At 46.4% G+C, this 23999-nt stretch overlaps 1 protein-coding gene and 1 pseudogene across 1 annotated transcript in view; one reads left to right on the forward strand and one right to left on the reverse strand.

Moving 5' to 3' along the window:
- Positions 1-23999, reverse strand: part of ASIC2 (acid sensing ion channel subunit 2) — a 1016483-nt gene that overhangs the window by 377104 nt on the left and 615380 nt on the right. The window lies entirely within an intron of this gene.
- LOC123604198 overlaps positions 1-23999 on the forward strand; it is a 28989-nt pseudogene that overhangs the window by 3771 nt on the left and 1219 nt on the right.

Genomic DNA, 23999 nt, shown 5'->3' on the forward strand with positions numbered 1-23999 from the left:
GTCCAGCATGGGCCCTGACTGTAGAGCCCATTGTCAATGACTATGCAGGGCTCACCCAGAGTTCATGAGCAGACTGAGGTACAGCCTATGAGAAAGTTATCTGGTTCCTATTCTTAGTATTAACAGAATACAGTTGTCTCATCATATTAATAGATGCACTATATAGAAGGTGAAGATTTGGAAGAGAAAGAAGGCAAGCACACGGTTTCCCACTCTCTAGGACTCTTTGTTCCAATCAGAAGGGACCACATTTCCATTTCCATTTAAGAAGGTCACACTCTCACATTTCTCCCCCCATCAGTTGTCTGGTTGGGTTGATCTTATCTTTGCATTCAACAGGAATCTACTTATGTGTGGCTGCCACATGCTGCTTTAGTTAAACTAAGGCTGCCTATCTCTCTTGCACAGAAAAAAAGCCCACAGTATTTTAAACAAGGAAAGAAACTAAAATATGTTTAAAGGTATTTTATCCTTCTGTGAAAAGCCTCATCTGGTGGAACTGGCTACAAGCACCTGAGTAGGTGAAAATGATCTCTCAGGCAGGTGTGGGATTTGCTGACCTTTGAAAAGAAAGAGTTAGTGTTGAGGGAGAAAACAACCATCATCATTTGCTGTCCCCTTTTCACTTCCATTAAAGGCTCTTGTAAACCTAGAGCTTGAGCGAACCTTGGCAATCAACAGGGTGAAGAAGCCAAGCCTCAAAGAGAGGAAGCGACTTGTGTGAACGCCAAAATGGGATGGTGGCTGGGCAGTCAGAAAGACGGCTTTCTCTGGATAACCAGAACTTACAGAGAGTTGCTTATTATTTTTGGCTATTGGTATTTCTAGCTTCGTGCAAAGCTACAATTTTGCCAAGTCTCCCTGCTAAGTGAAAACAAGTTTCATTCTTTTACACTGACTTCCATAAAAAGCAAAGAGATGCTCTTGCTTAGAAGACCTCAAGAGCCTGAGGTTGTCATGTTTGGGTGGGGAAGGGTTTAAATGATAAAAGGAAAAGATGAGGGTGCTTAGTGTTTGCCTATAACCAGAGATGGGAACTAGGAGTGACCGTAAATGGGCATGAGGTTTCTTTCTGGGGTGATAGAAATGTTCTCGAACTTGATTGCGGTGGTAGTTGCAAATTTACTAAATTACTAAACTCTGTAAATTTACTAACATTTGTTCAATTGTACATTTAAAATGAATACATTTTGTGGCATGTCAATTATACCTTAATAAAGGTATTTTTTAAAAAGTAGAAAGAAAGAAAGAAAGAAAGAAAGAAAGAAAGAAAGAAAGGTGACCCAGAGTGAGGGCTCAGACAACACTTTCAGGACGAGAGTAGAGGTCAACCATACATCCTGGGTCTCCACATTGGTTTGTGTTTAGGCTTTTGATGGCCGTCTACCCCCAGGACCCAGGGGCAACGTCTGAAGCAGATGGCTCAAGTTCCAATTAATCACACTCCAGACCCTTGTCTCAGAGCTCAGTCTTGATCTGACAGCTCTTCAGCTTCTGTAAAATGCATATTGAATTGGGTGACATTTAAGAAAGACAACATATGTATTGTGCTAGCCATACAATCCTCTGGGCTATGGATGTCCTGTTAGATTCCCAGAAAGCAGGATGCTTGTACTTCAGTAGCCTAGATACCCATGAAATGCTTTTTTCAGTTGTTACAACACTATTCTTTCTATTTTATCCAAGTTCAATGAATAAAATGACCACATGAAGACTATACAGGTACTGCTGGCCATTGTATAAACTACTCAACGTTCTTCCCATGAGACCTAATTTAGCAAGTACCCCATAGAATTTAGTACCTGACAAAAAGGTGAATGACTTATTTGATAAGCAGTGGGAGCACTGAGCCCATTGTGGCTGCTTCTCCTTTTCTTTTTCCTTCTCCTTCTCCTTCTCCTTCTCCTTCTCCTTCTTCCTCTATTCCTCCACTTTCTTCTCCTTCTTGTCTAGACTGCCAGGACACTCCACGCCAGTTAGGGCAGAGTGAAATATATAGTGTCATCTCTGATTTAACTTTTTCTCTGCTCTCTGGTCCACTTTTGGTCCTTCTGTCACATTTATTCAATCATCAAGTGTCTCTCCAAGCACACAGCATGGACCATTCTGGGCACTGGGGTTGAAACGATGGATAAAATACAGAAGGAGTCATGGGAATAAGTGCAAATAGAATTCCGTAAGAGGGGCCTGCTCCATATACTATGGCAGTAGAGAAAGGAGGAAACAGTAGGAATAGAGAAATAGGGGACAACTTTCCAGGATAGTGTATTAATTATATTTCCTTGTTTTCTGTATTCTTGATGCTCTGGCATTTGTGACTTCACTGAGTGGGGAGTGACTCTCTCTCCCAGGGCCAGCCAATTCTTAGGGCTCCACCTTTCATATGTAAACTAGCCAATCCAGAACCCAAACTCTGAACCCCTTCCTCTCTCTGGCTATTATATTCCAGGAGGCAATCAATAGTCTTCTGCCCTAAATCATCCTAGAGCCAGGTCTAGACAATCAGAGACCACCCCTGGAGTGTTGACCTACCAGCATTACACAAACTAGTCAGTCCTCAGCTACTCCTACTGTTCTGACTTGCCTTTCCCATAGAAAATGCAATAAAGGGGGGCGCCTGGGTGGCTCAGTCGGTTGAGCGGCCGACTTCGGCTCAGGTCACGATCTCGCACTCCGTGAGTTCGAGCCCCGCGTCGGGCTCTGTGCTGACAGCTCGGAGCCTGGAGCCTGCTTACGATTCTGTGTCTCCCTCTCTCTCTGCCCCTCCCCCGTTCATGCTCTGTCTCTCTCTGTCTCAAAAATAAATAAACGTTAAAAAAAAAAAAAAAAGAAAATTCAATAAAGGCACTAGGCCATGCTTTCTCCTCACCCCCTCTGTCTCCTGACCAGACTGGTGTTCCCTTCTCTCAGGAAATATAATAAAAAATTGTCTTTCGGTGGCATTAGCCTCTCCACATCGTTATTCCGTCACCTCCATAAATTAAAATCTTGTGGGTACAATTGATACAGGTAGGTAAAGCTTGATGGGTGACTGTGAATCTTCCAGAAGTAAACTTCTGCATTCCAGAAGTAAAACTAGCTTGTGCCTTGGCCCACTCGGTGTGTGGTGACACTCGGTGAGACAGGACCTTTAGGGTGCTATGTCTGGTGCATACTTTCAGTTCTTTAAAGCCAGTCTGTTAACATTCCTTTTGCAATGGAGATGAGGCATAAATTATGAATAATCATGTCTGGGCCGAGTCTTACCTATATACGATTGAATTTTCCGCAAGGTCTGGTTCTGACTGTGGTTTCTTTTGTTCTATCAAACATAGACCATAACACAGTGTAGACTTTGAATCTTGACTTTATCTCTTATTAGCCGTGTGTCCTTTTTCAAGTTCTTAAACTTTCTGCGCTTTAGTTTCCTCATCCCTAGGTGGAAATAATACCAGTAGCCCCCTCGGAGAGTGGCTATGAAGATTACAAGGATAAATATTTGTGTAGCACTTAGAACACTGACTAACACAGAGTAAGGACTATGCAAGCATTTGCTAAATTACTTTCTGAATCCTGCTATGGGGAAGACTTTGGAATCTGTAAAGATGAGGAAGGTATGTTCCTACCCCTAAAGAGTTTACAAGTGTAATGGAAGCTTAGAGCATTCTGGGAGGTCAAAGCGCTGCTCGTGAAACTGTATTTGCACGAGATGATGAACAGACATGTTTTAGGTGATAGCAGACTAATATTTTGGCCTTTAATCACTCTCAGATAGAAAAGGGACAAGAGAAAGTGATGGACCTGGGTCCAAAATCTGGACAAACTGACTTCCCGGCTCTGCTGTTTCCTAGCCATGTAATCTAGTTAGTTAATTTCTCTGAGTTTTAGTTTCCTCACTCTTACAACGTGTACAAAACTTGAGAAGATGGGAGAGAAATAAATAATAATAATAATGATAGCTGACATTCACTGAGCACTTGATATGTGTTGGGCACTGGACTGTGAGTCTTGTGAGGAAACTGGCTTAGAGAAAGTTTAGTAACTCAGTGTCCTAAGTCACTCAGCAAAAAGTGGCTGAGCTGGGATTTGAACCCAGTGACTGTTCTAATAACTGTTATTTTATGCTAAATCTCTCAGAGCTGTGCTGAGGCCAATAGGTCCTCAAATAATGGCAATAGTTGTTATTATTAATATCCTTGATCTATTAGGATAATAGCCATGGATCATTTAAGACTCCTTCCAAGCATTTTATTTTTTTCTCATCCCCAGCCTAGTGATATGCCCATGATGTGTTGTTCTTGGCATGTATATGCCAAATTATCCTAAAATTCTCAACTTTATATATTTTTTTCAAGTGATAAGGAAATAAGGAAAAGTCCTCTTGGGTCCTAGGCACATTAATTAAAAAATTAATTCAATAAAGTTAGTAATGAAACAGTCTGATTACAGACACAATTAGAACTGCAGGTCTTTGCAGATGAAGAACATTAGGTTGGATAAATGATTTACTCCTAATGGATTTAATGCAATAACACCAGATCTGAAAAGTCCAAGGAATTCTGGGAGCCAAGCTGGGACTGACTTGGCCTGATGGCAACCACACAATCCACAGCCAGGTCCATTTAGGTGTTGGATCAAATGCCAGGCTAAGGCAAGGAGGGAGTTAGTTGGCAACTCAGCTGTCAGAAGGTCCTTAATGTCATCAGATGTCAGCATAATGATGTCACTTTCAAATCCTTCCTGTTCATGACGGTGACTCCCATCCTTTGTAAGAACGGTGACACATGCAATGGCAGCCCCAATAAATCGCTTCTGACGAGCTTCCTTTTTTTGTTCAGATACTGGACAGAGTTGAATACTCAGAGGGCACCTGCTGGGCCTATGCACATAAATTGATTTGAGTGAATTATGTTAAAAAAGAGAAAACAGCTTAATTCAATAACTAACTTTTGTTTCATTTGTAGCTTTCATTTTCTGTTTTGACTGATTTTCATTCCCCAACAAATGTCATGGCAATGTGATAGAGTGGAGGGAACACGAGGCAACAGACAGCTCTGGGTCCATCTCTGGGTTGTGGCTGTAGGTGATGGGTGGCAGGAGGGCAGGATATTCTGGTGTAGTGTAAAGAAAAGAAGCCAGATCAAGGTTTGAATATGGCTCTGGTACTTGCTATATGATTCTCAGTTTGCTCATCTTAAAATGTGTGTTAGACATCAACTTCCTAGTTCAAGTCATACGTGAAAAAATGGTAGAGTAGAAAACTCTATTTAAGTAATTATTCGTGTGAATTAAATGCCTGACAACACAGGCTTAACAATAACCAGCTGCTTTTCGTCTCCTCTCTCCATCAGAATTGCAATGCTTTTGTAGGCAAACGTGATGAGGGGCCACAGCATCCAGAAGCCATGGAGTTCTGGACCAGGCAACTGGAAATAACAGATACATAATTTTGTGCTTGATTGGATATCCTCTCCGAGTAGACTCTGGTCTAGATAAATAAGAGGCACTAACAGTTTGGAACCATATGGGAGAGGAGGAAAATATTAATTGAGAACACCGTATCTGTTAGCTTATTTTCTTCCCTGGGTTGAGAAAAAATTAATAAGCCAGGTTAGCTCAGTAACACATTCTTCTGCAGGTCAGGGTTTGAGAACTACTGGTTTCGAGGGACACCCTCACCCGGGACTCAAGATCCCTGAGTGAGCACCAGCCCCTCCCTGTGCCTTACCTTCAGTTTCCTAGCCCGTGCCCATCAGATCAGGCTGTGTTCACAGTGCCTGTCTTCATCACGGGGCTTAATGTCCGCTCATTCCTCCATTTACTCATTCCCTTTTCTTAGACCCTGGGCTTTGTCAAGGCCCTTCCCTGAATGGGTTGCTTTCTGATGTCCTTCCCTGGCTCTGTGCCTATAATACTGTATCATCTTTGAGGAGCAGGGGAAGGGCATCCAGCATAGCACATTTCCCTTCCCAGCTCTTCTTGGGCTGACGGTGCTTTCCAAAACTCTGCAAGGGCAAAAGTTTCCTTTGTATCCGGGCAGCGATGTCTAGGATCGAAGTGGACATGAGCGGATACTAACAGGCACTTGCGTCTGGCACAAAGATGTTCATAAGATATTGTTGAACCGATGTGTGAGTGAATAAATGAAAGAACAAAAGAGCAAATAAATGAACGGAGGATAAGTCAATGAATGCGTAAGAAATGGAAGCATGGATAGCAATTTGAATAGGTGAAACAATATGTGAGCAAATGATTGAATGAAATAATGAATAAATGATGCATGGATGACCACAGTTCAGTCAATGCTGCAGTGAACCGAGGCTGATTTTCTGGCATGGCCAACCTGGCCTGGGCTAGTGCACATGGTTCTCTTGCAATTCTCCTCAGAATCTTCATTAGGATAACAATTTTCCACCCTATTGTTTCAAGTTTGGATTGTAAGATTGTTACCATTTGTAACTCTAAGCTGCATTAGGCACGGGCTCCTCTTGCTTGGTGCTTTTGATTTGTTCAGCTCAAACCTTGGCTGGGCCACTTTTCAGCTCTCCTTGCTGAAAACTGCTATCTACGGGGCTGAAAACAAAGGGGCAGGGGCTGGAGGGTTCAATGCGCAGCTGCCTAGCCCACATGTCTGACAGTGGGGGCCCCACAGCCTCTGTGGTTCTTGGAATGCCATTGATAACCTGGCTGTTATGGGTGATGTTCCTTATCTGCCTTCCCACAGTTTGTGGTACTGCAGAGAGAAAGGGAGAGAGGAAAATTCACTGAACAGAGCAAAGTATCTCTCCCAGATCCTATGGGCCAGGCACCTTGCTAGGCATTTCCCTACCACGACAGTCCTTGAGCTCAACGTTGATCTTCCTTTGCAGAACTGCAGGCCCAGAGAGGTCAGACCATTTTCCCCAAGGTCAGACAGGGAGGCAGAGGCAGAGGCAGAATTAAAATCTTGGTCTTGGAGAGGTCAGAGCCATGAAATGTCTCTTAGAGGAGGCGACAGTTCTGTTTTTCCTGTGGTCTCTGGGCTGGATATGGGCCATATCTTTGGGGATGGGTTAGGTTAGTACAGGCTTAGGACAAAGTTGCCTGGATCATCTTTGCTGCTTCTGGGAGTGAGAGGAGAGAGAAGTTGGTGCCCTGTGATAGGTCCATAGAGAGATGAAAGGGACCATGAATTTGGATGAGAAGAATGGGCTCTCTGTGGTCAGTAGCAGGTCAAAGACTGGGGCTCTGAGAGGGACCAGGGTGTGAAAGGGTGCTGAGAGTCAGCTAACGGCCGGTGGAGGTGAGGCCAGTGTCCTGCCTTCAGTATCAGGCAAGGCGCTACGGGCAGGCTGCTATTTATTCTTTCTCATTCCTGGTGAAATGCTTCTGTTCCTATGCCTGAAAGGCTCTTGGCTTCTGCGAGACAAGGGTCGATGGGCAGATTCTCCAGAAATGGGGACACAGGAAGCAGGTGATTGGGGAGCACTCTGCTGTGTCCCTGGGGGTGCATTTCCAAGGTTCCCAAGGTCAAGCAAAGTGGGGCACAGCCCAAAAAGCAGTCAGGGTTAAGGTCCTAAATATTCTCACCCAAGACTGAATGTCTCAGCAGGAAGAGGAATTACCAAATTCATTCATTAAGTGCCCATTGACACTTCTATTATAAAGAGCAATCATTTGTTTTTATTGAGATCTCTTCCCTTGATTAAAACCATTAGCACCAATGAGTAACCACAGATCAATCAACAAGCTTTTGTAAATGCCCCCAATTTGGTCCTCATTGCAGCATGAATATACATCGATTATACCTCTTAAGCATCTCTCCCAGCTGCCCACTTATCTCCCCCTCCACAGCTGCCACTCCGGTCCAAGCTCCCTGCTCACCCGCCATTTCTCACCTAACCCAGTCCCATCCCTGCTTGGTTCTCCAACCCCCTGCCTGAGACTCCGAGTGCTTGTGGAACTAATACATTGGAGGCAGGAAGATGCAAGGATGGGAGCTTGTTGGGAGCTGTGCCTGAGGGGAGGAGGGAACTGGAGAGGTTTAAGCCATCAGTGGCAGCCAGGAGACTGGAGGCAGCAGCTGTGGGAGAATCTGGTGGGTAGAGCAGAGAGGACTTGGGGCCAGTTTGGATGGGGAGGAGGGAGAAGGGGATGTTTCTAGGCTGGCCTGCTAGCAGTGCCCATGGGGAGGGGAGGAGGTGTGGAGGATGTCCACTATGATGGTTCCTACCTGCTCCCACCTCAGAGGTTGCAGTGTAGGCTCCGTGCACTGGGAGGTCCCTCCCTGGGGAGGGAGAATCTGCCATGGGGAGCTCTTCCCTTCCTCTGTTAGCTCTGGGACTCACGTCTCCCCCTCTGAGGCCATGGTAATCTGAAGGCAGGGACTTCCCAGGACTTGTCAAGGTCCATTTACACTGAGGATGCCAAACACGTTTCTCTTTTACATTTTAATTTGGTTCCATGACTATCACAATAGTCCCCACTGTCTTGAATGTCCCAGATATGTCCTGAGATCAAACAGATTTCAAAGTCTTCCTTTCTGTCCTCTGGTCCCTCTCCACTACCCCCCCCCCCTTTCCCCCTTACACCATCCTCAGGGGACTTGGGGTCCAGTAGAATCCCAACCTTCCCCTTACCTGCACTGATTTACTCTCTCTGACTTTGGGCAAGTCATTTACCCTCTCTGGCACTCAGCGAAAACAGAGCGGGCTTGGATTAGGAAGTAAGACAGACTTTCGGGACTTTCATTTGAGTGCCCTTGGATTCGTCTGGGAGAGGGAGACAGAGACAGAGACAGATGGTAGAGAAGTCCTTCAGTTCAAGGGGGCCCAAGTCCTCCTCACTGCCCACCGACCTCATGCCTGCAGGAGCCAGTGTGGTGGAAACTATAGCAGCTACATATGACATCCTGGAGGGAAATACAGAGACAGGGATTGAGAAAAAAGAGACCGAAAGAGGGAGAGGCAGAGAGAGATACTTAGGTAAGGAATAATAGAGCAGAGAGAGGGATGTGGGTGAAAGAGAAAGGAGTCTGATCACATTTTGTCCCCAAGACACTAACGCTGCGCCTCATTTTGGGACTTCTGGAAGCCCAGGATAGAAGAGAAGCCTGTTCTCCTTCCCAGGATATTTGAAGGAACTTATGTGGGTCCTGTGGGGTGAGGTGCATTCCATGAGGAAGATCGTTTCCATAGTGACGTGAGTCCACCTCTACGTAGTGTGTATAGTGGGGAGCAACACCGTTTGTCCCTGGACACGACGCCTTCTGCTTTGCACTTGCTGCTAGCACCTAAGAGTCCGCGGAACACAGCCCCCTGCTCTGACTCACGCATGCGTTTTGAGATGTCATTGCTCTGGAGGTGACTCAACAAACCCATTTTCTGAGGCCAAAATCAAGGCAGGGCTTGGAAGTCTTAACAGACGCACAATTCATTAATTTCTTCATTGTCCTCCCCTCACTGCACAAATGGACCAAGCTTGGACCATTCGTCATACCAGTCGACATTCTCACTTACTCTGTTTTCCATTTGCACTCCGGGGTCCTTGCCAGTGAATAACTAGATCTTGGCATCACCAATCTCTGTCTTCTCCCAGGGGCCTTCATCTTTGCTGTGTGATTATTCTGTTTTAATTTTGAGGGTCTCGTGACTCCTGGAGGACAGCCTCCCACAGGGGTGATGGGGGCTGGGAAGCCAGCCAGCCTTCGGTGCCTGGGACGAGCTGCTCATTACTGCAGGTGCCCGTCCGTGCGCCCCCCCGGGTGCCCTGCCCACACAGGCAGCTGAAGACGTCGCGGCTGTGCAGTTGCAGGAAGATGCCGATGGCTTTTTAATAGCTGGGGGCCCCCCTCATTCATCTGCACATGCTGAGTTTATTTTGCCATTTGTCAAATTCTGACTCTAGGGGACCTGGGTTTGGAGTGGTTTCGGGCTTCAAGATTGATGACCCGAGTGAATGACAGGTCCCCCTTCTCTTCTAAATAGATGGTGTGGCCAATAGGAAGCCCCATCGCCCGCTCATCTCTGAAAGGCCCATTTCTCCACCGCTGCTGAGGCCAGAGATAAAATATTTATTTGGGAGCTAACCAATATGCCACAGCTGCCTCCCTGCCTGTGCTAGACAGCGAACGAGCTCCGAAAAGAGGAGGCAGCTTAATGGCTCAACCCGGGTCCTCGCTTTGCCAAAGGGAGGAACGAATGGAAAACAAGAAGAAGATTCCAGTCCTCTGGAGACTGGGTATTCATTGGATGGAGATAGCTCTCTATGGAGGTATGCATTTCCTGTGGCTGCCTCAGATAGTCCTACAACACACTTGGGCTAGAGCAGGGAGCCAAAGGAACAGGGTGTTTGAGGGAAATAAAGCACCATTTTCTTAGGCAGGAGGGACACTTCATGGAATCTTGAATTCCCAGGAGTTGTGAAATCCTAAACCCAGTCCAAACCTCTAATCCTTGAATCCCCGCTAGAACATTTCTCCTTATATTGGAATGCTTAACGGCTATGGCGTAATCACGACTTCTCAAAGCAGATGATGCCCTGTTTGGAATAATCTGTCTGTTGAAAGCATTTTTTTTTTTTAATGCTGAATTGACATCTGTCTCTCTCTGCAAGTTCTACCCACCGGATCAAGATTAGTTTAGGAAGCACACAGACCACATCCACTCCCTCTCCTTAATGGCTCTGGTAAAAAGAAAACCACAGGTCAAGGTGGAGTCACTTGCCCCCAGGACAGCAAACCAAGACTTAATTGCAGTTGTAACTACTCTAGGAGGGGAGTTTTCAGCCAGCCAATCTGAATTTTCTCATCAGTAAGAATGAGGTAATCTGACACGGGCTTTCTCCATTTCCCCCAACCCAAAGGAAGATGAGGTAATCAGCAAGGTAAGACCCCCACTGCCTTTCCCAGTAAGGGAAGGTGACCTTGCCTTAAACAACCTTTTCTTTTCTTTTGTTAATAGCTCCTTGCCCATCCCCCTTCTTATAAAAACCTTCCATTTTGCGAAGCTCTGAAGAGCTCCTTTGCTTCCTAGGTAGGATGCTATCTGATTCATGAATCACTTAACAAAGTCAATTAGATCTTCAGATTTACTGGTTGAATTTTTTTAACAGCCTTCAGCAGAAAGAAAGTAACCACATTCTCTTTGAGACTTCTTTCCTCCAGGCTGTCTCCTCAGAGGGCTCTTTCATGCTGGGCGCTGGGGATACACAGAGAAATAAGTCTAGTGAGACTGAGGACAGGTACCTCAAAGGACACACTTTCAAATCCCTTTACCATGCTGGCAGTTGAGGAGGGAGCCCGCGCATGGCTGGTTATTCCAACATTTCCACCCCTCTGCTCATTTCCTTCCTAACTCACCCCCAAGAAGAGAGGGTTGGCAGTTCAGGATTCAGGATGCTCATTGGGCCCTGTTTGACTTGTGGGTAAGGCCACTGTGGGTGAAGAGTTCATCCCATAAATGCAAGTGTCATCTCCCCTTTGCAGCCTGGTCTCCAGGAAGTAAGGAGGCCAGGCAGGGCTGGACTACTCAGGATAGACTCAACCATGCTTTCTCTGTTCTGCCTCTTCTGTGCTTACAACCAGGTCAGGCCTACTTTGTTGACTCCACCCTCTTAGAATCAGAAGTTACTGGCATGTCTGTGTGTGTGTGTGTATGTGTGTGTGTGTGTGTGTGTGTGTGTGTGTGTGTGTATTGTGGGGACCATTTGACTAACAAGAGAAATCCTACGTCAAGGGATTCCCTCCTATGTCAAGGGAATTAGAGACTTGCTCAGCTTCCTTGCTTATCTTGTTATTCTTGTTTTGCAGTAACTCCCTAGTTGAGGGACTCTCAGGAGGGTACAACTCAGGAATTCCCAAGCCTCTGGCTTCACACCATATGGACAGTACCAAACTTCAGGTTAATCTTTGGTTTCCTTATACAGAAAGGTCTGTGACATCCAGACCTAAACTGAATACCTACCTTAGAAAATAAAAATGTAAAAAAGATGGCCATGAGACACTTATGCCTTGCCTGCCAGAGGGGGATGGGGTAGCATTGCTGTATCTGTCGACACTCTCTCCTCCTTGCCCTGGAGGGGAAGGGCAAAGATGGGTGATAAATGTGTACTGGGTCTCCTCCCTCTCTTGGCTCTTGGTCTATGGGTAAAGATGAAAAGCAGCTCAGAGAGATTGAACTGGGTGTGCTCAAAAGAAATAATGTCAAGGCTGGGGTTTTGTTCATCTGAGGGATGAATGATTTGTCCAACCTCATGCTATGGCACCACAAAAGGTGGTTGGCTCGGTCTCCTTCGGGTGCTTGGTGGAACGATCGTTAAAATAATGACAGACAGCAGTTTCTAATGCCAGAAAAGGTGGAAGTGAGCAATGAGTAAGAATGAAAAAGCAGATAAAGACCACTAGAGAAATAATGGCATCCAAGTCTCTACATTCTTTATTGGAAGAAAATGTAGCAACATCTATCAAAATTAAAGACATGTCTACTCTTTGATCCATAAATTCCATTTTTAGTTTTTTTTTCCTGCAGATATACTGGTACAGGTAGGTAAAGATACATGAACATGGACATTAATTCTTGGCAATATGCAAGAAAAGAAGGAACTTACATATCCATCAATGGGGGCTAGTTACACAACATAATCTGTCTTTATGAAAGACTATCACAGAGCCTTGAAAAAGAATGAAGCTGATCTAATTGTGGTGATATGAAACTATCTTTGGGACATATTAAGAAAGAAACCTTACAGAACAGTGTGCTTCCCTTTGTGCAAACTGCAAAGGTCTATTCACAGACATATATGCTTGTATATGTTTAAACTATTTCTGGAAGGGTATACATAAGAATGGTAATACTGAGGGGCACCTGGGTGGCTCAGTCGGTTAAGCATCTGACTTTGGCTCAGATCACGATCTCATGGTTTGTGAGTTAGAGCCCTGGGTCGGGCTCTGTGCTGACAGCTCACAGCCTGGAGGCTGCTTCAGATTCTGTGTCTCCCTCTCTCTCTCTTCCCCTCCCCCACTCATGCTCTGTCTCTCTCTCACTCTCTCAAAAACAAACATTAAAAAAAAAGAATTGTAAAAAAAAAAAAAAAAGAATGGTAATACTGCTTTACTTTGGGTTGGGAATGGTGGTGAGGGAATAAGTAATGGAAAAGGAAGGAGGCTTGGTTTTCTTTGTATACAATTTTGCATTCATTTAAATTCATTATCATAAGCTTGTACTCTATTCTCAACAAAAAGAGTGTATAATAAAAAGGAAGCATATGTCTTCTGCACATCTGCCAAATGCTGAGCCTCTCATTGCCCCAGATATTTATTGAACACACATTGTTTGCAGCACACTGAGCTAGCCCAACTCAGGGAGGAAGTGGAAACGATGCTTTCGGAGAACGTACTGTCCAGGTGGGAGGCAAAATGTGTTGACATACTTATCGTACAAGTCAGAGGGAAAATTTAATCTTCTCCAGGGAGCTGGAGAAGACTTTGTAGAGCTGGTGTGTAAGGTACTGGTAGTAAAATTTTGAGACCTGAAGATGGACGAACGGGACACGGCCGAGAGAGCAGCAGGAGCAAGAGATACCGAACAGGAAATGGACGACCATGTTGTGCCAGCTCGTCTGCTTGCTCTACCATCAGAAATCCTTTCTTTGGGCTTATGGTATCATTTGTTTTCAGGAGTCTTTGTGAGAATGCGGACACTTGCTTTTGATTGAGGTATAAGAGAATAGATTTAGTGGGAATACCAATAAACCAGCTCCTACCCCTCCCCACAAAAATGACTGGATTTGTAGCATTCACCAATTTCCATGGTGTAACTCTTCCCACCATGGCTGCCTTCAAGCTACCCATACAGTATGGAAGTTAGGAAGAGACACACATAATCCATTCTTTTTAACTTGGACAGAGCTCGCGCCAACAAGTCACTGGAGACGTTAGGATCCCACAGTATCAGGGGCACCTGGGTGGCTCAGCCTGTTAAGCGTCTGACTTCGGCTCAGGTCGTGATCTCATGGTCCGTGGGTTTGAGCCCCGTGTGGGGCTCTGTACTGACAGCTCAGAGTCCGGGGCCTGCTTTGGATTCTCTCTCTCTCTCTCTCTGCCCCTCCCCCACCCATACTCGATCTCTCTCTGTCTCTCAAAAAGTGTATCAGAGCTAAAAGGGACCTCGAAGAAATTATTTTCTTATTTATTTATTTACCCATGTATACATTTTTTTAAAGTTTATTTTGAGAGAGAGACAGCATGTGTACATGTGTGCACAAGTGGGGGAGGGGCAGAGAGAGAGGGAGAGCGGGAATCCCAAGCAGCCTCCAGAGTCCCACTCGGGGCTTGATCCCACAAACGGAGAGATTATGATTTGAGCCAAAATCAAGAGTTGGAGGCTTAACTGACGGAGCCACCTGAGCCCCTGAGGAATTTTTTTTAAGTTTATTTATTTATTTTGAGAGAGGGGGGTGGAGGGGCAGAGAGAGAGAGAGGGAGAGAGAGAGAATCCCAAGCAGACTCCATCTTGTCAGTGTCCCACATGGGGCTCAAACCCACAAATGATGCGATTATGACCTGAGCCAAAATCAAGAGTCGGACCCTTAACTGACTGAGCCCCCCCGGGCACTTCCCGCCCTTTTAAATAAGTTTACAGGCACTGCTGGAGAAAAATTTTAAATGAACCTTAGCCACACATGGGAAAATGAAGGTGTTTGCACAATGTCAGGGGAGGTAGCAGAGTTGGGACATTATCTTCTACCTTTTAGTTTAGTGAAATTTCTACTTCTCCTTGGGAATCACTAATATAATAGATGGGGCGTGGAACTGTGCTGTTTTGAGGGAACAAGAGTGCATAACAAAAGGCAGAGAAATTTCTCCTAGAGATCAGAGGTGGGTAGGGTTCTGGCATGTGTTTTGGTCAACAGGAGGGGTCTGTGTGCTGGGGGTTTTATGCAAGGACTATTGCTGGGAGGAAGGGTCAGAGTCGGAAGAGATTTTGGGGGGAAGACTTGGAAGACAAAATCCCCAATGGAACAGTTTTGTTCGGGACTGACTTTTCTTCCTGGGACAGGAATGTAATATGCTGACCTGGTATACGGAAAAGAAAAAGTGGGCAAGTCCCATCCATGGCCTTAGGATCTGTGTGCATGTGGGCAAGTTATTTCCCCTCTGCAGGGGTCAGAGTCTTCCTCCTTTAAGAGGGGCCAGGAGGTGGGGGTTAGGAGATGGTTTCCCAGGACCCTTCCAGTGTGAAGACCCTTCCTGTCTCTGAGCCTGTGAATCAGTCACTCAGCAAAGAAGTCCCAACAACCATAATGTAAGAAGTGGGGGGAAGAGCTGGTACAGCCTGCTGGGTTTAGTTGTTGACACCCATTCTGGACAGACAGAGAGAAATCAGAAGCAATGGGAGGCAAAAGTGAGGTTTGTTTTTGAGTTTATGGCAGGTCCAGGGAGGAGAAGATATATTAGGGAAAAACAAGACGGAGGTTCCTCTTGATCACGTCATACTTTAAAACGACAGGACAGCCCGCCCTGAAAGCTCTTCAGTGGGGACTCATTACTTTCAGGGTGAGGTCCAAATTCCTTTGCATGGGTATAGGGAGATCCATTTTATTCCCTTGCTTATCTTTTCAGTCTCCTCTCCTGAGTCCCCCAGTCTACCCCCCTGAATTGCCCAGGCGGTGCTCCGGGAGCACCTACTGCTAGCTAACGTCCTACGGTTTGGTCCTCAGCCTTCGCACAGAACCCCTCCTGGAATGTTCTCCCCACCACGTTTGCTGGGCAGACATCTACTCCTTCTTTGAAATCTTGTTCCAGCATTCCAGTGTCTTCCTTAATTCTTTTTTACGTGGCAGCCCTGCCTCCAGAGAGAGACAATTACTCCCTTCCCTGTCTGGCATCCATTCTATGTGAATGCCATTTTAATGCATTGCATTCAAGTTTCTGTGTTTATCTCTTCTACTTCACTGTGAGCTCAGGAGGGCAGGTAACTCCTGTCTTGGCTCCTGAGGTTGAAACAATGACAACTGTTGGAGCTGGTGACTGACTCCCCAATGCTGATAAAACCGAAAAGAGAGAAGGGGAATAAAGCTCGTCCTGTAACCCCCTCTAGAGCGCCACCAATGGAGACAGAGTCCAGTGGGCCAACCAGATGCAAAACTTTTGCTGAAAGCCAGATGGGAGTGCTAATCTACCCAGTCCCTCCAATTGTTTTTAACTGAGCCCCTAAGGGGAAATTAAGTGAAGCTCCCAGAGGGTGGGCAGGAGGGTTGTAAAGATACTGTAGAGCAAGGTTAATGAAAGCCTTGTTCAAGGCAGCTCCATGCTGGGCTCCAATAATGTCATTCTCTCTGGAGGGGAAGATCCTTCCTCAGCTCCCATGAAAACCCATGCCACTGCTAAGAGCCAGAGTGGATGTTGTGGCGTGTCCCCAGATCCTCTTTCAGCACTGAGGGATTCACTCCACCCACCTTCCTTCGCCTTCCGTGGATGCTGCTCTCCAGAGCATGCCCCATTAAACTTCTTGCATGCCAACCTCCAACTTGGAGTGTGCTTCCTGAGGAACTTATCCTAGTGGGTAGTATCAGCCTGCTGCTGGGGGCTGTTGAGATTAGCAGAGTGGTCAGAGTTGGTAGGTCTGGGTGATGATCTCTTGGGACAGGGGCAGGAACTGATATTACAAACAGAATGGTGACTCCATCAGAGCGACCAGGGGAGCCACAGTAAGGACTGGGGTCAACAGAGGTCATCAGAGTGGTGCTTAGCCCTGGTCCCCAAGCAGTGACCCACCATGGTAGTCTGGGACTTTAGCAGAACCAAGAATGCGGCAGTGGGAGTGGGTCACACTTCTGATATCACACTGGCAGGAGCTCTCAGGGTGCTTCTGTCTCACAGGGTGCTCTCAACCATGGCTACACCTTCGACTCCCTTCAAAAATACTGATTCCAGGTCTTGAATTTGAGAGATTCGATTCTCAAGGCTTCGTTAACCTACGGTAAGGCATAAGCCCTTGCTTGTTGTAAAGAGTCGGTTTCTAATGTGTGGCTCTGGTTGAGAACTACCAATATGGTAGAAAGATGATACACTCTTATATCAGACAGAGCAGGGTTTGAATCCTGGTCTTACTGGTGGTGGGGGAACTTTAGCATGTAGCTAATTTTCTGAGCTTCCATTTCTTCATCTGTAAAATCCTGTAAATCATATCTTTTATAGAAATGTTGACAGGAAAATATGCTAATAGTAATCGCAATGATGGTGATGGTAGCCTTCGATCAGTGGGGTTACTCTCACGATCATTGTTATCACAATTTGTGTCCGCACTTGGCCTTATACTCCTCCTCCTCCAGGGTACAGCACCTTAGGGTAGACTTGCCTTTCTTAGCTCTTGCCCTATTATGGGGGAGATCTGTCTCCTTATGCCAGTTGTAGCTATTTGCAGTCCAGCACACTGTAGATACAGCAGCTAAGTGGAAACCCACTGCCTCTGCTGGGGTTGACCAGATGATCAAACGTTGGCATTTCTGCTTACACCTAGAATAACACATGCAGCAGTTCAGCCCTTCAAGACCATGTGCCTGCTGTGTGGAAAAGTAAGCAACACGGGTGTTACTCATACCTAAGGGCAGCAATGAGGCCCAGGGATACTCAAATGATAGCCCCAGAATTGCACCAGTTACTATGCGGCTTTCAACGAGTTCCTTTTTCCTCTTAGTGTCTCAGTTTCTTGCTCTGAAAAATAGGAGTGGCTGATCCGGAAAACTGAACACTCCGCTCACTTTGGTACTGCTGGTTCTCCAAACATCCACCCCCCACCCCAAGCAAGATGCCTTGGGGGCTGATATCATGCCTGCCTTTTCCCACAGACTCCAATGTCAAAGTCAGGGCTCTGAGAGATGCCACTGTGCTGTAAGGGACCTGAGAGTCTGTTCTGGCTGCTGCCCACCCGAGATCCCTTCAGCCCCGCCCCCCAAGGGTTGTAAGTTTCCCCATTTCTCCTCCTGCCACCGAGAACTTTAAATAGCCTCCAGCACACTATGTGGGTGCCAGAAGTTTTAATTAAATAATGTCCAGCTGTCAGAAAAGCTGTTATAAACGGTCCTTTTGTCTGCACCACTGTCTGGGAAGCCAGGAAGGAGAGAAGCTAGTGGGTTATAAATACGAAGGCAGAAGTTCAGTGGGGAGCCTGGGGGGCAACAGCTTTTAGGCATCCTGAAAACCACTGAAGGGATTTATTTATTTTTAATATGTGATTAGTCCATGGAAGGGCTCTTAGCCCTGGCTCCGTGACTGCATGTGCATAGGGGATAGCCTGAAAAGGACTGGGCAAACCGGGGTCCTTGTGAAGAGCTGTCTCTCCCAGGCTGCAATCAGTATCCCCTTTTACAATCCAGGTGGGAAAGTAGAGGGCAGGGTGGGTGCTGGCAATTCAGAGACAGTTCTCAGATGAACTTTCGTGATCGCTTCCCTCTTCCCCTCCCCTTTTTTGGTCCCTCCTTCCTCTCTTTCAACACATACTCTTGAACCTCTATGATGTTTGAGAGTTCTCTCTAACAAAGAAGAATATATACATACTTGTGGAGTATGCATTAAGTGCTAGGTATTTTATGTATATTACTCCATTTAATTATTGTCAAACACCCAGAAGATAATTATTATAAAGACTGATATTGTAGATGAAGAAACTGAGGCTTGTTGAGATTAAACAACTTGCCCGGGTCACATAGCCAGTAATGAAAGGGCTGGGGACTAGAACTCCATTAGGCTGCAGACAATATCTTTTGTGTATTGTCTTGCTGTGGTGCTGCTGCAAAGGTACCTGGCACAGATAGAACTGGAGAAATATTTACAAAAGGAGGAAAGGAAGGGAGGGAAGGGGGATGGAGGGTAGCAACTCCATTCTGTCACTCACCAGAGCCAACAACCTTTCCACCATGACACATTATCTCTGGAGAACACAGGCAGGCAGGTAGAAACTAGTTAAAATGTATAAAACAGTTGAGGGAAAGGCGTTGCTAAAAGGTGCATAAAAACAACATGATTAGGAAGCAGAAAGTTGGTTTCAAGAGTCGTAGAGGAGGTGGAGCTAAAATGCTATGGGTAGTCAGAAGAGGGAGGTATGACTTCCAGCTACAGGAATGGGGGACTTCATGGAGGAGGCTGAATTTGTGCCTTGAAGGATGAGTTCGATTTGGACATTGAGAGATGAACGGCAGGTAGGCTCATCAGACAGAAGAGATGAGGGAGAATCATGAGTAGCCTATCAAGGAAGAGATAGACCCATGGTCAGCGCATCTGGGAGCCACCAGATTGGAACCTGAGCTTCGTGGTGTCCTGGTGAGGTGCCTGGGACTAATCTGGCAATGCCATGGGTGAGGGAGAGGTGGCCAGGGCTAAAGCAGCCCAGGCTGAGCGAGCCTGAGTACATGTATGCATGTGTATATGCATGTATATGCCAAGGGGGTGGTTGGTACTTTTGCCTGAGCTTAGGTGCCATTAGATGCAAGTGGAAATTTGTCTGTTTCTTTGGTGGATCTGTCATGTACAGGTCTGCCATTAACCTCTGTCTGGGCATTCACAGAGATCTGATGATGGGCTCTGCAACCAGCAGAAACGGTATGGATGGGCATATTCTGGTGGGTAGAGGACTTAGGCCTTAGCCTGCCCCTAGGAGACAGGGTCAGGTATGGCACCACAATGGTGGTTTTGGGGGTAAGAGGGTGTAGCACAGGGACTTGGGAGCTGGAAGGAGCTAGTCAGGGATAAGGGGTCTGACTTCACTTCTCTTCATCTGTCCCCACCATCCTGCAACCTGCCACCAGCATAGACAGGCTGGCCTAGGGCCGAGGGGCAGCGAAGTCTTCTCAAGGCTATTATTGAGCTGTCCCTCGCTTCTGCCAGACATTCTATGAGAGTGATAGGAACACAGGTCACAGGAACAAACAGTTCACTGGTTTGGGGGAATCATTAAATAATGGTAGCCAGTGCCCTTCACCTATGTGGACAGGCCTGGCAGCATCCCCAAAGGCCAAATGGAAACTCCCAGGGCTGTTTCAAGAGGCATGGATGCTCAAAATGAGAAGAGCTGAGGTGGAGAGACTCGGGGTTACCTTGATGAGAGCCCTCCCCAGCACAAGACAAGAGCCCAGCCAAAGACAGCTGTCACTTTTGGGTGGAGAAGTCATCCCTTGATGGCCACAGAAGCCTGGCTCTTCCATTGACGGGGAGCCCTTGATTCCAGCTTTAGAGCAGGTGGTGTAGATAATTCTCCACGGGATGGGATTCAAGGGACACTAGATACAAAGCAGGGATTCTGAATTTAGCATATCTGCCATCAAGCCCAGGCAGGTATCCTGGGTGGCCTTGGGCATGTCTCTAAATGTTTCTGGGCCTTGACTTTTATACTTACAAACATTTATTCAGCAAGCACCTTGGGAGCACCTACTGTATGCGAAGTGCAGTGTTAGGTACTGGGGAGCAGACAGCAGAGAAAAGTAAATGATCTCTGCCCCCATGGCACTCCCAGTTTAGTGGAAATAAACAAGTAGTCACACAAATAAGTGCATTATAATGCATCACAATAAATTCTCTGAGGCAAAGGTAGTGTGGGTCCCATGGGAGAACCCACTGGGTTGGCCTAGGAACTGATACCTGAAGGGTAGGTACAAGTTATCTGAGTCAGACTTGGAGGAAGAGCTTGTGCAAAGGCCCTGAGGAGCAGAACATAGTAATATGTTTTAGGAGCTGAAGTTAAACCTGTGTGGCCCGATTGCAGTGAGCAAGGGGCAAAGCAGAATGACATGAGGCTGGGGGTGGAGGGCAAGAGATGGGCCGGTCACACAGGAGCCCTTCAACCATGAGAAAGATTGCGGACTTCACCCCATGATTGTTGGGAGGTCACTGCTCAAATCTGAACAGGAGTGTGATGATTAGATTCACATGCTAAAAATAAAATAAACAATCAGAGATGGAAAAAAACCAACAAAACCACAAAATACTTGGACCTCCCTGCAGGGGAAAAAAGAGATTTGAACAAGTATTTTCATGTTATAGCATTTACCCCCATGGGAATAATCTACTAGCAGAACAAAGAATTATGTACAAAAATATTCATTATAGTTAAAAAGACCGAAACCACTCTGGCTGTTGTGTGAAGAGAATAAACACTAATAAGTCTCTTGTGTTTGCTTTGAGCTATGAAAGACAGAGGCAGGGCCTCAGCCTCAGTGGGACCAGAAGCAATGATTCTCAACCTTGGCTGTACTTTAGAGACACCTGCTATGATAGCCAGCTTCCAAAATGCCCCCCCCTCAAAGCCTTACCCTCCTGGTATACATGTCCCTAGGTAGACCCTCCCACAACAAATAGGACTATCCTGTTCAATGTAACCCAAGAAGGTATGTGGAGACAATGGAGTGTGAATTCCAAGGCCAGGCCAAGACAAAAGACATGGTGGCTTCTGTCTTGCTCCCACCTCCTTACATCCCTTGCTCTGGGGAAAGCCAGCTGCCTGTGGTAAGGATGACCAAACAACCCTATAGAGAGATCCATGTGGCAAGTTACTGAGGCCTCCAGTCAATAGCCATGTAGAAGAGCCATCTTGGAATCAGGCCCTCCAGCCCCATCTAATATCTTGACTATAACCTCATGAAGGACCCTAAGCCAGAACCACTAAGCCACTCCTAGATTCCTGACACACAGAAGGTATAAGAGGATGCCTATCTATTGCTTTAAGTCATAAAGTGATCTGCTGTGTAGCATTAGGCAATCGGTGTTCCTAGGGAGCTTTAAAAAATATTGATGCTCAAGCCCCATCCCCAGAGATTCTGATTCTTTTGATCTAGGGTAAATTCCAGGCATTGGTGTGTCTAAAAGCCCTCAGATGACTCTAATATACAACCAAGATTGAGAACCACTGATGAGTGTAGTGGGTAGGTCAACCAAGAAAACTTAAGCATGGTATTGCCTCAATTTCCAGAGCTAGAACTCAGTTTATGTTGAGGGTTCTATCCTGGGGGAAGGAAAAAGCCCAGTTTGTGGATTACAGCCCTGGGTCATTGCGCACTTACGGTCAGGTTGCCTTAGTGTCCACTGCTTCTGACCAAAGGATACCTAAATTTCCCTGAGGATACAGGCCTATAGAAAGGAAATTAGTGGCTTTAGCTGAAGGGAGAAGAGAAGTCCAGCACCAGGCAGATAAATCCACCTTCTACAGACCACAGCTTTGACCCATAAACCCTCTCTGCAGTCCTGCACCTTCAGGATGAAGGTGTACAGGATGCTCAGTATTCCAGTGATGGACAGCTCTCCTGATTCCTCCCACCTGCCATTGTGTTTTCTGCCCAGACCCTGTTCCTGCCTCTGAATATGCTCTTTGAAAACTTTATGAGCAATGATGACAGCTGACTCTGAAAACCTTTGTGCATCTTCAAGTTTCCATGGTTAACGGGACATTGTTCCCGTCTCTGAATAATAAGTCAGGGGGCCCGATGGTCTCTTTGCTCTCCTTCGTGTTACTTGCCTGATGAAACTTGCAATAAAGTAATTAAAATGATTGTAAAGGGAGCCCTAGGAGATGAAAGATGCTGATGAGACAGTCAGATGCTGTGAGCTCACCCAGCTATTTCAACACTGCACGCCAGGGGTGACTGGGCTCCTCTCCTGTGATTCTCCTAAGAATGGGCACTGGTACCAGATGCATCCCTGTGATACCTAAGATGCTCAGAAGTACTGATAGATTTTTTGAGCACCTGGAGCATGGCAGGTGTAGGAGATACAGAACGTAGTAAGATCCTTTTCTTCTTTTTAAGGAGATCTTAGCTCGGCAGAAACAAATAAGGGAAGAGATAATAGAATGTGATGAGTACCACTCTCAGGGACCTGTGGAAGCCCAGAGGAGGCACTTCACTTGGCCCAAGAAGCCTCTGGAGGAGGTCAGATCTTAGGTGTTTTGTTGCCTGGGTAAAGATGGCGGGAAGTCAGTACAAGAGGAATGGCAGGTACAACGTACAGGTGTAGGAGCTTGAGGCTCTTCAGTGAATTGCAAGCATCTCCTTGCAGGTCTAAATGCTTTCCTGGGACCTACAGCTTAGGGGGGCAGCCCAAAGGCAGCTGGCAAGCAGCACTTCTTTAGGCTGAGTACCAGGCTGTATATAGAAGGCATCCAGCAGGCAGAATTCACCATTTCCCATCACCCCACCCTGCTACATTCCCAGATCCTACTCTTGCTTTTCATCAACCATGGGTGACCCTCCCCTTCAGTCCCCCGGCCAAATGTTTGTTTCAGCCCCACCTGCAGAACCAGCACTTTGATCTGCTTTGTCCTCTGTTGCCTGATACACCAAACCCCTGGCTACTGGCCTGTGTTTTCCTCCTGTCTCCTGCCTACATCTTGTTGAAATTGGCTTCCATGTGATCAACCTTTCTGACTCTCAGATGGAACTCAGTGCCTTGTCTTAGGAGCTGTGTCCATAGGCAGCCTTAGAATTTGTAAGTGTTCTTCCTGGAACCAAGAGCTGGACAGGGGAGGCCTGGGAAGGGAGAAACCCAAATGCCTGAGGGGATTCCAGGAGACACGCCTGGAAGGAAAACCCTGGGTAAGAAGGTAAGGGGGTCCTGGGTATTTCCTACTTCCTGTCATTGGCCCTAGAACAGGAGTCACAGTGTAGGCATGTTCTGTGGATATAGAGCTAGGAAGATTGTGTAAATAGGTCACCTGGTCAGTGAAACAATGGAGGGTGCTGGGGCACAGCAAACAGGAGAGCCCACACCCATCTAATGGGGGATGCTGCTACTTAGTTCCGCTGTTCCCCATTCCACATGGGAAATGCAGGTGCAGTGTAACTAGGCATAGGAATTTCTCAAGATAAACCCCAAATATGGATTTTAATGGAAAATAGTAGGCCGTTAATTCAAATAAAAACAAACAAAAAACACCTGTACATAGAAAAGAAGGCAGCATGGTTTTCAAATTTCAGCAATTCCCCCACAGAAAGATGGGCAACTAGAGACCAAACCCTCCAAAGCTACAGACGTTGACAGCAAAGCAGGTGATGAGGTA

Source organism: Leopardus geoffroyi, chromosome E1 (assembly GCF_018350155.1).
Source record: "Leopardus geoffroyi isolate Oge1 chromosome E1, O.geoffroyi_Oge1_pat1.0, whole genome shotgun sequence".
NCBI classification, from domain to species: Eukaryota; Metazoa; Chordata; class Mammalia; order Carnivora; family Felidae; genus Leopardus; species Leopardus geoffroyi.